At 39.6% G+C, this 14,367-nt stretch overlaps 1 pseudogene; it reads left to right on the forward strand.

Annotated features, from left to right (window-relative positions):
• The first annotated feature begins 10,686 nt into the window (after positions 1-10,686).
• The window catches only part of LOC145095529 (DNA-directed RNA polymerase subunit beta'-like), a 4,056-nt pseudogene continuing 375 nt past the window's right edge, over positions 10,687-14,367 (forward strand).

The raw sequence follows: 14,367 nt of genomic DNA on the forward strand, positions 1-14,367 counted from the left end.
TATATATGTATTGAGTTTATAGTTTACATCTTTCATTTAGTTTCCCACACCCTTGAGTAGTAAGAGTGTATAAACCTGCATGATCAACCAGTTATATTACAGTAGATTATCATAGGGATAATTTGAAGATATCAAACATTACTTCTATTACAAGGAATCACACAAGAGTCAGTTCATTCGTGAGTTCTTACTAGAACCTTACCTGATACATGAGTACCTTTACATATGCTTACATGATAAATGAACACATTACAAGAGTACCTTTACGTAGATACCTTTACCTGTGTATACTTGTTTATAGTGAATATTTGTATCTAAAATTGCGAGGATGATTTATTAGTAACTTCTGTGTAAATCTTCCTGCATATCCCTAGTACCTCGGTATATCTAGACAAGACCCTATCCCTAGTACCTCGGGATACCTAGATGGGCCTCTATCCCACAGTACCTCGGGATATACGTACGGGACTAACCATTCCAGAACTCATCTGTTAGCAACAGTGGGTAATGAACATCTACGGATGCCTACGGTTATTACTTATACTAGGAGTAACTTTACGGGGACTAACCCTTCCCTCGCCCTGCTGCTGCTACAGAGGACAATTCGACAATCTTCGGAAGTTCATTAGGTTATATAAGTACATGTTAGCACCAGTACCTCCGGCTAACATTTACTTTATTACGTATTTCCTATTACTTTATTTGGTGATACCTTTCACATAAACGCTGAGTTAGACTAAGCACTTTTAGTACTAGTCAATACAAAGGAAAAACTACACTTCATACTTACAAAACATTCGGGTCTTGGTAGAAGACTACACTTCATACATACAAAACATTCGGGTGTTGGCAGAAGACTACACTTCATACGTACAGAACATTCGGGTCTTAGTAGAAGACTACATTCCATACTTATAGAAAATAAGGGTTTTTCTAGGGATTTCATATTTACCTCAACATTTTCATTTAAAGGTTTACATGGGCTTCATATCAGATTTTCACAAACAAAGCAATGACACTATTATACTTATGAATTCAACAGCTTTAAAGCTGATACTCGCTTTCAAAATAACTTGTATTCTCAGGTCATCAGTAGACAGGTACGGAGGCCAAGTTTTGAGAAGACGGAGCAGACAAGTCTCATCTTTTATTTTGATTGCATATTTTGGTCTCTTATTACAACGAAAGAACACACATGTATTAAACTTTACTTATAATGCAATGGATGATGTTGTTGCTTGTTTATTATATTACACTGTTGTGATGCTGTACATGACGTCCTCCGCCCCAGAACGTTTCCGCCGTTCTCGGTTTTGGGGTGTGACAGATTGGTATCAGAGAATTGTTTATAGTGAATTAAGTATATCAACCCATAAAAGATATACTAACTATAAATACATAAGGGATTAAAAAATACCCTGACCAAGAGTTTATACTTTAAATAGTAAAATATTTAAGTAAGTATACGTGCTGCATTCATACTAAAATCAGTGTCACCAGGACAGTACAAAAGAATTACGATTGTTGGGCAACACAAGTGGGCTTAGAGACATATGGTCAAAACTGGGAAGATATAGCTTGATCACCTATATTATCCGAGGGTTGAATAGCATGTGCCTAAGTTTAAGTGTGTGGTTGCAACAATACTAAAATCTTACCAACCCTACCACAATGAGAACAATAGAACATAACATTAAAATTTAAAATACTATAGGAGTATTTGGTGTTACTATAAGTACTTTATACTTGAGAACTAAAGCGGGATCTTCATTATTAAGTTGATAGTTGCTAAGTGGATACACTGAGGCTATATGTAATTAGGATGTTATAGACTTAGAATCTTTGATAATTTTGCCTTATCCCTATTCTGTGTGAATTTGGAATTAAGGTCACTTATTCGAAGGTCTATCCTGTTTAGATTACACATAGCTGGTATGCACTTTACAAATAGCGATGTAACTAATGAAGGTTTTCTAAATAATTATCTAGATAGTTCGTCTAATAATTATCCTCTTACCCTAAATTCTCGCATAGAAATCATAGCTGGACTCCATCCCCTTGACAACAAGTATCTTCCGAATGAAGTCATAGCTGGTTGGTTTGGAGAGGAACCAGAGAATGATCATCCTATCCCCTGGATGATCACCATGATGAAGACCTTTCGTATGATGCTAACTCCGAACCAGAAGTTGAGAACCTACCCCGAGCAACTCCCGTTCCAACTCTTAACCCTCGTCCGACTTTTCATGGCCCGACCCTGAGTGAGTGGAATGCTTGGAAACATGGAGCCAGGGACAAGATCAGTCTATGCCATTGGATGGCGACCGAAGCTTTTATGACTTGAGCAATGAGGGCTTAGCAGATATAGTCTTGCCAATCTTGGTCCGCAGAGGGGCCCGAAATGAGATTCAAAGCAGGACAGCCCTACATCAGATTTTAGAAATAGTCGCCTATGCTAGAATTCATACCCTCCACACCATTCATCTAGAATATGCTCAGGAGAGATCAAAGAGAAACCATGAAACCCTGCTGCAAGCACTGGCTGAATCACGAGCCGAAGTCATAGGGCTCCGAGTACGCCAGATGGTGTGCGAAAGACACCTACTTGACATGGAACGTCAATTGGCTGAACTGAGAGTTCACCAGAGGGATGACCGTCGCCAGTAGTAGACGCTTTACTTTATTTCCTTATAAAGAGGAATCATATCTTTCTGTCTATGCCTGATGTGGCATTTTCTATGAAATTATCTTGTACCGTAAGTACTTTAGTTAGGTCTTTATGCTGTCACGAACTATCTTCTGTGGATATGATGTAAGACCTTTACAAGGTCATCTTCCTGAACCTTTACATTGTGAATATCCAAGATATTGACAGCCGGCTAACTCTTGTGTCATTCTTCATTCAAGTACTCTGATCATACTTTCATTTGGAGTCTATCTGAAACACGCTTTAGTCAAGTGATTTGGACTATAGTAATTTAGCTCCGGGGACATTTCCAAGTCTCTTTCAGTGGTTGGATCTTGTTATTCACCAACCCACGATACCTCATCTCGAAAGACAAACGTTTTGAGACCATTCTACGAACGTACTTCCACCCATTACTAGGACTGCATCACAGGGATGTAGGTCAAACTTTCGAGATCATACTCTTACTCTTTGCAAGAACAATCTAAGTACATCAGGGTCAACCAGAACCGCTCACAAAACCCTTATCTTTCGTGCTATAGAATCATGTCGTCATCCGGAAGCAACCAATCGAATACGGGAGCCTCCGCTTTTACTATGGACACCGCTACCTTTCAAACAGCAGTTACATCTGCTGTAGTTGTTTCCGCAACCGCGCTCCTTGTGCACCATAGCACTAACAGCACAGTCAATACTACTGATGGGAATGAAGTTTCCAATCGCGATATCCATCCAGGAAGTCGCCAAACAGTAACAGTCACAGGCTCGCAAAGCCAGAAAGCAGAGAACAAGAAACGAAAGCGTCAAGCCCGGAAGGAACGCAAGAGATCCCAAAAGCTGACTGTACAACAGCAGCAAGTGGAAACCCCTGCCGTTCCCGTACCGAGCAGGCCATACGAGGGAAAACTCCTGAAGTGTGATAGGTGTAGTTTCCATCATCATGGGGCTTGCCATGAGATGCAATGTTGCAATTTCCTAAACATAGGGCACCATGCTCGTAATTGTGGAGCACCGGCGCGACCCATCACTCAAGTCCCTTTCATCGAGACTAACCCGGCACACAAGATTATTTATAGCGCCGGAAGATTTAAGAAGAAATTTTCATAGTGGAGTAACGAGGAAGGCACTCGTGTCCACATAACCTTGGCTAAACACCGAAATCCCGTCACCAAAGCTAGTACTAGCCAGTCATGCCACCAATGCGGTGAGGTACGACACTTCAAGAAAGATTGCCCGATAACAAAGAACTCTGGCGCAGATGGAAAAATTCTCAGGATCACAGCTGCAGGAGAGCCTACTCCGGAACCACGTTAAATGTAATTTGGGCGTTTCGTTGTAACAAACTTATAAACGATCTAGAACTAGTGCAAATAGAGTCTTACCTTTTGCGAGATCCTGTCTGTATAGGAATTCTCGTGCTGCGTATAATTGTCTTTTGTAGTATATCTTATGCGCAACAATAGTCTTGTGGTAAATCTAAAGTACTGTAACTCTGTTCATGGTTGCACAGTTGTGTTTTGTTTGTAGTCGTCTTATGTTTAATTCTAATGTCTTTAAAGTTTCTGTATGATTCCGACATTATCATACAATCAGATTCAATTTGATCGACGCCAAAACAGCTTCATACGTACATCTCTTTCTTCTAGATCGTTTTTCCAGCGAAGCCGTCATATCAGAACACCGTAGTACTCATGCCAGGAGTACCACTTAGTTATTTTCTTTCCGAAGAAATCCCTGAAGTACCACTCGTGCAGTACGTCAAGTTCAATCCAAGGATTTATACGATTGATCGATCACTGAGAAATGTATGCATAAGAGTGATATATAATCAAGGTTCTACAGGTTTAGAATTGATGATTCCACTTTAACTTCTTTTCCCGGATGGGATGTGAGGGTAAGGAAGAATCAGTTATTCGACTACCTTTTCAATCTTAATTATATACGACTCGTATACACGAGATTGTGATCGTGAAGCCCTGTATAAATTCTAAAATGGACTTCAGGACGGAGAACTGCCTAAGTATACGAGTAATCACATCGTCATGTGAACAAACTTAGAACCCAGTACGACTCCCGAAAACAGATCGCCCTATAGTTTAAACACCCTCGGAGATACCAGAACAGTACAAACCACTTGACGAACTACACAGAAAGAGAATTAGAAGACTAGGCTTTTCACCCTAGAGAACCCCGGTCATATTCTCGTGGAGATCGACGGATTGCAACGTATGTGCCTCGGATATCGAGGACTCCGTCAAGATTTTCATAGAAATCGTTATCTCTGCCTCGCATAGACAAAATGGTTGAGCAAACGCAAGGAAAGAAACTACTTCCAGGAATGGATCTAAAATCCGAATATCACCAGTTCAAGTGTTAGGGGAGGATGTCCGGAAGACTATCTCCGGAACTCGATGCGGACACTTCGAGTTCGTAGTGATACCTTTCGGATAGGACCGATACGCCTATGGTTTTCATGAGCTAAATGAATAGAGTTACGTCTTTCTTACTGGGATCAGTCATCATTTCTCCATGTAATGACTTACTTATCTACCCTCGTAGTAAGAAGAAAGCCCATGGTAACATTCCCATAGAGGAACTTTTAGCAAAGTTCTCTAGGCACGAGTTTTGAAATTGAAGAGTCAAATTTCTAGGACACACTGTTAGTAATGTGAGAAATTATGAGTACTCTTTCAATTTGTCAAAATCGTTGAGCATTTATCGACACCAGAGACGCCGACAGTTTTTCGCCAGATTCTAGGTCTTACCGACCTACCGCCTTAGTTCATTCAAAACTCCTCGCAAGCTACAGAAACTCGTACGACTTTGACCCAGCAAGGGGTGGCCTTTGACTGGGAAGTTACGCAAGAAAAGGAACCTTTGAGATTCCAAGTGAGTGACCAAGTTCTTTAGGATAACTCACTCTGGGAATGGCTTAATACGCTTCGTAAAGCGTGGAAAGCTAAATCCAAGTTAGACAGGACCTCCGAGATTCTTATCAGAATCGGTCTTGTGCCTCACACAAACTAGACCTACTCCGCGAACTCAGTAACGTACTTTCTACTCTTCGCATCTCGATCGTGAAACCATACCTTTCCGTTAGGACTCTTGCAAGTCAACTCGTCGAGATCCTCGCCTTCATATTAGAACAGTAGTGACCCTCGGCCGAGAGGTCAAGCGGACGAAGAAAAGCCATCGCCACTTAGTGAAGGTTCGTTGGAATACTAACCGAGAACCCGTTATCACTTAGGTGCGCTACAACCAATCGATTAGGAATTTTCCTCCACACGAATCGATCATTCGTGCATACTTCCTTGCTTAAATTCTTATTTCCGGACGAAATTCCTTCTAACGGAGGGATGATGTGACAACCCGATATTTCGAGACAATGTAATGTAAAACTGATCAAATCTAGGTCAAAATATAACTTTCCTAAAATCTTATTTTGGTTAAATAAAGTATTAGGAATCGTATCAAGGTTTTCGTACATATAAAGAACCCTAAAATCCGAGTTATAACGAAGAAGTTATGACCAACCGAAGATTCTCGGCAAAACCGGCAACACCGATTAAACGAAAAACGCGAAGTTTCAATACAATAGTATTTAGCCTTAAGTATCTAAGTGACAGTTATAGATAACCTCAAACCGTGAGCGTACATAAAAAGAACGTCCAAATCTGACTTCGGATGAGGAAGTTATGATTTTCCGAGATTCGGGTATAGCAGTAGACAGCTAAAAACTCGAAATAGAGATCGTGAGACTTTTAGCCGACACAATCTAAATGAGAATCGAAGGGCTCAACAATACTAGCGCAACGGTAAAAAGTCTGACGAAAACTGACGTCGGATAAAGAAGTTATGAATTTTTGAAGAAATTCCTTAATCACGTCATTTGAAGAAATAAATAATAAAAATAATTTCATAATTTGCCAACGGAATCTAAACGAAAGTTGTAGATCTTAGTCTCACCTACACGTGGATATAAAGAACGTCGAAAACGGAGTTCGTATGAAGGGGATATGAATTTTAGAAGTTTATTTAAAATAAATATAAATTTAAATATAAATCGTTGGTAATATCCGAAGAGGAGTCAGCAGATAGGACCGGAGTACGCCCTGCGCACCCTCGTACGCCCCGCGTACTCAAATCAGGGGCCTTGTATCGTCCATGTCGCCCCTACTCCTCTATGCTCTCCCATCCGAAGTGCGTAAGCGATGACGTCCCAGTACGCGCTGCGTACCCTCGTACGCCCAGCGTACCGAGGCGGTTCAGCACCCCTATAAAAGGGATGCGAGGGTTTCCGAAAAATTTGCTCATTTCTTCTCATTTCTCTTACGTTTTGCCTCGTTTTCCGTGCCCGTTCAAACCCGAAGCCCTTGTCATTTTGCTCAAGTCCCGAAGGTCGATTTTACTCCCGAGATTCCCAAGAATCCCGAGAAAAATCCGTTTCCCGAGACGAAACTCTGCCCGGTTTTCCATCTCGCTATCTTGAAACTTTCATGTGAGTTCATACCCCTAATCAATATTTTAAATGATTTTAAATGCTTTAATGGGGGGGGGGGGGGAATACAAGTAGAAACAAACATGTTATTTAATCATTGATATGTATTTTATAACTGTGTTTGTCATTTAACATATTTCACATGCTACAAAATGTGATGCATGAAATGGTTTTACATCTTAAAAACACATTGTTACCAAATGTTTTACCTTTGAAGTGTTTTATTAAAATGAAATCAAGTCATTGTTAATTGTTGTTCAAAACCCATAAGAGGTCTTACAAAACCATTTTTACATTCTTGAACTAAACTATGCATATACACTTATATTCTTATATATGTATTGAGTTTATAGTTTACATCTTTCATTTAGTTTCCCACACCCTTGAGTAGTAAGAGTGTATAAACCTGCATGATCAACCAGTTATATTACAGTAGATTATCATAGGGATAATTTGAAGATATCTAACATTACTTCTATTACAAGGAATCACACAAGAGTCAATTGATTCATGAGTTCTTACTAGAACCTTACCTGATACATGAGTACCTTTACATATGCTTACATGATACATGAACACATTACAATAGTACCTTTACGTAGATACCTTTACCTGTGTATACTTGTTTATAGTGAATATTTGTATCTCAAATTGCGATGATGATTTATTAGTACCTTCTGTGTAAATCTTCCTGCATATCCCTAGTACCTCGGGATATCTAGACAAGACCCTATCCCTAGTACCTCGGGATACCTAGATGGGCCTCTATCCCACAGTACCTCGGGATATACGTACGGGACTAACCATTCCGGAACTCATCTGTTAGGAACAGTGGGTAATGACCATCTACGGATGCCTACGGTTATTACTTATACTAGGAGTACCTTTACGGGGACTAACCATTCCCTCGCCCTGCTGCTGCTACAGAGGACAATTGGACAATCTTCGGATGTTCATTAGGTTATATAAGTACATGTTAGCACCAGTACCTCCGGCTAACATTTACTTTATTACGTATTTCCTATTACTTTATTTGGTGATACCTTTCACATAAACGCTGAGTTAGACTAAGCACTTTTAGTACTAGTCAATACAAAGGAAAAACTACACTTCATACTTACAAAACATTCGGGTCTTGGTAGAAGACTACACTTCATACTTACAAAACATTCGGGTGTTGGTAGAAGACAACACTTCATACGTACAGAACATTCGGGTCTTAGTAGAAGACTACATTTCATACTTATAGAAAATAAGGGTTTTTCTAGGGATTTCACACTTACCTCAACATTTTCATTTAAAGGTTCACATGGGCTTCAAATCAGATTTTCACAAACAAAGAATCGACACTATTATACTTATGAATTCACCAGCTTTAAAGCTGATACTCGCTTTCAAAATAACTTGTATTCTCAGGTCATCAGTAGACAGGTACGGAGGCCAGGTTTTGAGAAGACGGAGCAGACAAATCTCGTCTTTTATTTTAATTGCATATTTTGGTGTCTTATTACAATGAAAGAACACACATGTATTAAACTTTACTTATAATGCAATGGATGATGTTGTTGCTTGTTTATTATATTACACTGTTGTGATACTGTACATGACGTCCTCCGCCGCAGAACGTTTCCGCCGTTCTCGGTTTTGGGTTGTGACAGATTGGTATCAGAGCATTGTTTATAGTGAATTAAGTATATCAACCCATAAAAGATATACTAACTATAAATACATAAGGGATTAAAAATACTCTGACCAAGAGTTTATACTTTAAATAGTAAAATATTTAAGTAAGTATACGTGCTGCATTCATACTAAAATCAGTGTCACTAGGACAGTACAAAAGAATTACGATTGTTGGGCAACACAAGTGGGCTTAGAGACATGTGGTCAAAACTGGGAAGATATAGCCTGATCACCTATATTATCCGAGGGTTGAATAGCATGTGCCTAAGTTTAAGTGTGTGGTTGCAACAATACTAAAATCTTACCAACCCTACCACAATGAGAACAATAGAACATAACATTAAAATTTAAAATACTATAGGAGTATTTGGTGTTACTATAAGTACTTTATACTTGAGAACTAAAGCGGGATCTTCATTATTAAGTTGATAGTTGCTAAGTGGATACACTGAGGCTATATGTAATTAGGATGTTATAGACTTAGAATCTGTGATAATTTTGCCTTATCCCTATTCTGTGTGAATTTGGAATTAAGGTCACTTATTCGAAGGTCTATCCTGTTTAGATTACACATAGCTGGTATGCACTTCACAAATAACGATGTAACTAATGAAGGTTTTCTAAATAATTATCTAGATAGTTCATCTAATAATTATCCTCTTACCCTAAATTCTCGCATAGAAATCATAGCTGGACTCCATCCCCTTGACAACCAGTATCTTCCGAATGAAGTCATAGCTGGTTGGTTTGGAGAGGAACCAGAGAATGATCATCCTATCCCCTGGATGATCACCATGATGAAGACCTTTCGTATGATGCTAACTCCGAACCAGAAGTTGAGAACCTACCCCGAGCAACTCCCGTTCCAACTCTTAACCCTCGTCCGGATTTTCATGGCCCGACCCTGAGTGAGTGGAATGCTTGGAAACATGGAGCCAGGGACAAGATCAGTGTATGCCATTGGATGGCGACCGAAGCTTTTATGACTTGAGCAATGAGGGCTTAGCAGATATAGTCTTGCCAATCTTGGTCCGCAGAGGGGCCCGAAATGAGATTCAAAGCAGGACAGCCCTACATCAGATTTCAGAAATAGTCGCCTATGCTAGAATTCATACCCTCCACACCATTCATCTAGAATATGCTCACGAGAGATCAGAGAGAAACCATGAAACCCTGCTGCAAGCACTGGCTGAATCACGAGCCGAAGTCATAGGGTTCCGAGTATGCCAGATGGTGTGCGAAAGACACCTACTTGACATGGAACGTCAATTGGCTGAACTGAGAGGAATCGTATCTTTCTGTCTATGCCTGATGTGGCATTTTCTATGAAATTATCTTGTACCGTAAGTACTTTAGTTAGGTCTTTATGCTGTCAGGAACTATCTTCTATGGATATGATGTAAGACCTTTACAAGGTCATTTTCCTGAACCTTTACATTGTGAATATCCAAGATATTGACAGCCGGCTAACTCTTGTGTCATTCTTCATTCAAGTACTCTTATCATACTTTCATTTGGAGTCTATCTGAAACATGCTTTAGTCAAGTGATTTGGACTATAGTAATTTAGCTCCGGGGACATTTCCAAGTCTCTTTCAGTGGTTGGATCTTGTTATTCACCAACCCACGATACCTCAACTCGAACGACAAATGTTTTGAGACCATTCTACGAACGTACTTCCACCCATTACTAGGACTGCATCACAGGGATGTAGGTCAAACTTTCGAGATCATACTCTTACTCTTTGCAAGAACAATCTAAGTACATCAGGGTCAACCAGAACCGCTCACAAAACCCTTCTCTTTCATTCTACAGAATCATGTCGTCATCCGGAAGCAACCAATCGAATAGGGGAGCCTCTGCTTTTACTATGGACACCGCTACCTTTCAAACAGCAGTTACATCTGCCGTAGTTGCTGCCGCAACCGCGCTCCTTGCGCACCGTAGCACTAACAGCACAATCAATACTACTGATGGGAATGAAGTTTCCAATCGCGCTGCTACATTACAAGATTGGCAAGACTATTAAGATCTTGAACCGCCATCCAAGCACGAATACCTTCGTTTAAGAGAATATTTTTGGTGTAGAAAGTTTCAAATTCAGGATCTTCCGCCGCGCGAATTTCCTGAGAAACGAAGTCATAGGCACGTAGGTTCAAGGCCAGACCGACTACTCCAAGAGCACTCATCCATAATCCAGTTACTGGTACAAATAACATAAAGAAATGTAACCAACGTTTATTGGAAAAAGCAACCCCAAAGATTTGGGACCAAAAACGATTAGCAGTGACCATTGAATAAGTTTCTTCAGCTTGAGTTGGGTTAAAAGCACGGAATGTATTTGCCCCATCACCATCTTCAAATAAAGTATTTTCTACGGTAGCACCATGAATAGCGCATAGCAAAGTCGGGCTTATTGCTATTGAGGTAGGGGTCGGGTGATTGATGTGAGATGGGTCCAGAGTTCTAAGACGAATGAGACAGAGAAAACAAAAAGTATTCGTGTATATATTTTACAGAAACGTGAAATAAAAGTAGGCGATAAAGTAGCTGGAAGACATGGAACTAAGGGTATCATTTCAAAAATTTTGCCTAGACAAGATATGCCTTATTTGCAAGATGGAAGACCTGTTGATATGGTCTTCAACCCATTAGGAGTACCTTCCCGAATGAATGTAGGACAAATATTTGAATCTTCACTCGGGTTAGCTGGGGGTTTGCTAGACAGACATTATCGAATAGCGCCTTTTGATGAGAGATATGAACAAGAAGCTTCGAGAAAACTTGTGTTTTCTGAATTATATGAAGCCAGTAAGCAAACAGTGAATCCATGGATATTTGAACCCGAGTCTCCAGGAAAAAGCAGAATATTTGATGGAAGAACAGGGGATCCTTTTGAACAACCTGTTATAATAGGAAAGCCTTATATCTTGAAATTAATTCATCAAGTTGATGATAAAATCCATGGGCGTTCCAGTGGGCGTTATTCACGTCTTACACAACAGCCCCTTAAAGGAAGGGCCAAGAAAGGGGGACAACGGGTAGGAGAAATGGAGGTTTCGGCTTTAGAGGGGTTTGGCGTTGCTTATATTTTACAAGAGATGCTTACTTATAAATCTGATCATATTAGAGCGCGCCATGAAGTACTTGGTACTATAATCTTTGGAGGAAGAATACCGACTCCTGAAGATGCTCCAGAATCTTTTCGGTTGTTCGTTCGAGAACTACGATCTTTAGCTCTGGAACTGAATCATTTTCTTGTATCTGAGAAGACTTTCCAACTTAATAGGAAGGAAGCTTAATCGAAATCAAGCAGAAGTTTTCTTCTATGATCGATCGATATACACATCAACAACTCCGAATTGGATTAGTTTCTCCTCAACAAATAAGTACTTGGTCCAAAAAAATCCTGCCTAATGGCAAGATAGTTGGAGAGGTGACAAAACCTTATACCTTTCATTACAAAACCAATAAACCAGAAAAAGATGGATTATTTTGTGAAAGAATTTTTGGGCCTATCAAAAGTGGAATTTGTGCTTGTGGAAATTATCGAGTAATCGGAGATGAAAAGGAAGACCCGCAATTTTGTGAACAATGCGGAGTCGAGTTTGTTGATTCTCGGATACGAAGATATCAAATGGGCTACATCAAACTCGCATACCCGGTAATGCATGTGTGGTATTTGAAACGTCTTCCTAGTTATATTGTGACTCTTTTAGATAAACGTCTTAACGAATTAGAAGACCTAGTATACTGCGGTGTGTGATTTGATTGAAATTCTGATTTTACAGACTCGAAATGAGAAACTGTCATCCCATTTAATCCAATCGGGATGCCCTGTACCTGACATGTTCTTGGTAGGAGTAACATGAAGCTCAGAATTAGGGATGTATTCAAGACGCTCCCCAAAAAGGGAATTGATCTATGGTCGATTTCATAAGAATTTATAGTTAGACCTCGTAAAAAAAAGACTTTTTCTTTTGTGGAATTAAGCAGTTCCTTTTTTAGAAAGAAATTATGTTTAAGTAAGCAAATAGAAAAGATGTCATGGTTACAAGAGTCTATCTATCGCATATAGACTTTAAGGGCATCGTGGTCTAACCGTCGAGGTGAAGTCGGGACCTAAAAGATCAAATGGAATAGTACAATAGACAAGTAAATTGCTTCTGAATTCTAAGGTACTCTCTTTCATTAAGAATTACGGGATTCATCATTCGAGGGGAAGTAGACTACTCAAGAATTTCACATTTCATTTATGTCATAATTGAATAAAGAATTCATAAAATCTAAATAAAAATAATTAAGGAAGACGGAATCCATGAAGTTTTGCTAGGTCTTCACTGGAAACTTGAGTAAGGAGTAGATCTTTTTGGAGTTTTCTAGAATTTGAAAGCGAGAACTCCTTTCTTTTTCTTTTTTTGGTATACCTACTTGAGCCGGATGAAAGGAAACTTTCACGTCCGATTTTGAGGGGGGGAGATCCTATCCCAATTTTTATTTTGCTAGGCCCATAGATAAAAAACCTACTTTTTTACGATTACGGGGTTTATTAGAATATGAAATTCAACCCTGGAAATACAGGATCCCCATTTTTTTTACTACCCGGAGCTTCGATACATTTCGAAATCGAGAGATGTCTACCGGCGGAGGTTCTATCAGACAACAATTAGCCAATCTAGATTTATGAATTATTATAGACTATTCATTGGTAGAATGGAAAGAATTAGAGGAAGAGGAACCCACAGGGAACGAATGGGAAGATCGAAAAGTTGGAAGAAGAAAAGATTTTTTGCTTAGACGCATGGAATTGGCTAAGCATTTTATTCGAACAAATATAGAACCAAAATGGATGGTTTTGCATCTATTACCAGTTCTTCCTCCTGAGTTGAGACCAATCTATCATATAGATGAGGATAAACTAGTGACCTCGGATATTAATGAAATCTATAGAAGAATTATCTATCGGAATAATACTCTTACAGATCTATTAACAACAAGTATAGCTACGCCAGAAGAATTAATAATATCTCAGGAAAAATTGCTACAAGAAGCCGTGGATGCACTTCTTGATAATGGAATCTGCGGACAACCAATGAGGGATGATCATAATAGAGTTTACAAGTCGCTTTCAGATGTAATTGAAGGCAAAGAAGGAAGAGTTCGCGAGACTCTGCTTGGTAAACGAGTCGATTATTCAGGGCGGTCCGTGATTGTCGTGGGCCCTTCACTTTCATTACATCGATGTGGATTGCCTCGCGAAATAGCAATAGAACTTTTCCAGGCATTTGTAATTCGTGACCTAATTAGAAAACATCTTGCTTCGAACATAGGAGTTGCTAAGAGTCAAATTCGGAAAAAAAAAAACCGATTGTATGGGAAATACTTCAGGAAATTCTGGATGACCATCCTGTATTGCTAAATAGAGCGCCTACTCTGCATAGATTAGGCATACAGGCATTCCTCCCCGTTTTAGTGGAAGGGCGCGCTATTTGTTTACATC

This window comes from Lactuca serriola, chromosome 3 (assembly GCF_051521515.1).
Source record: "Lactuca serriola cultivar US96UC23 chromosome 3, Lser_US96UC23_V15, whole genome shotgun sequence".
Taxonomy (NCBI): domain Eukaryota; kingdom Viridiplantae; phylum Streptophyta; class Magnoliopsida; order Asterales; family Asteraceae; genus Lactuca; species Lactuca serriola.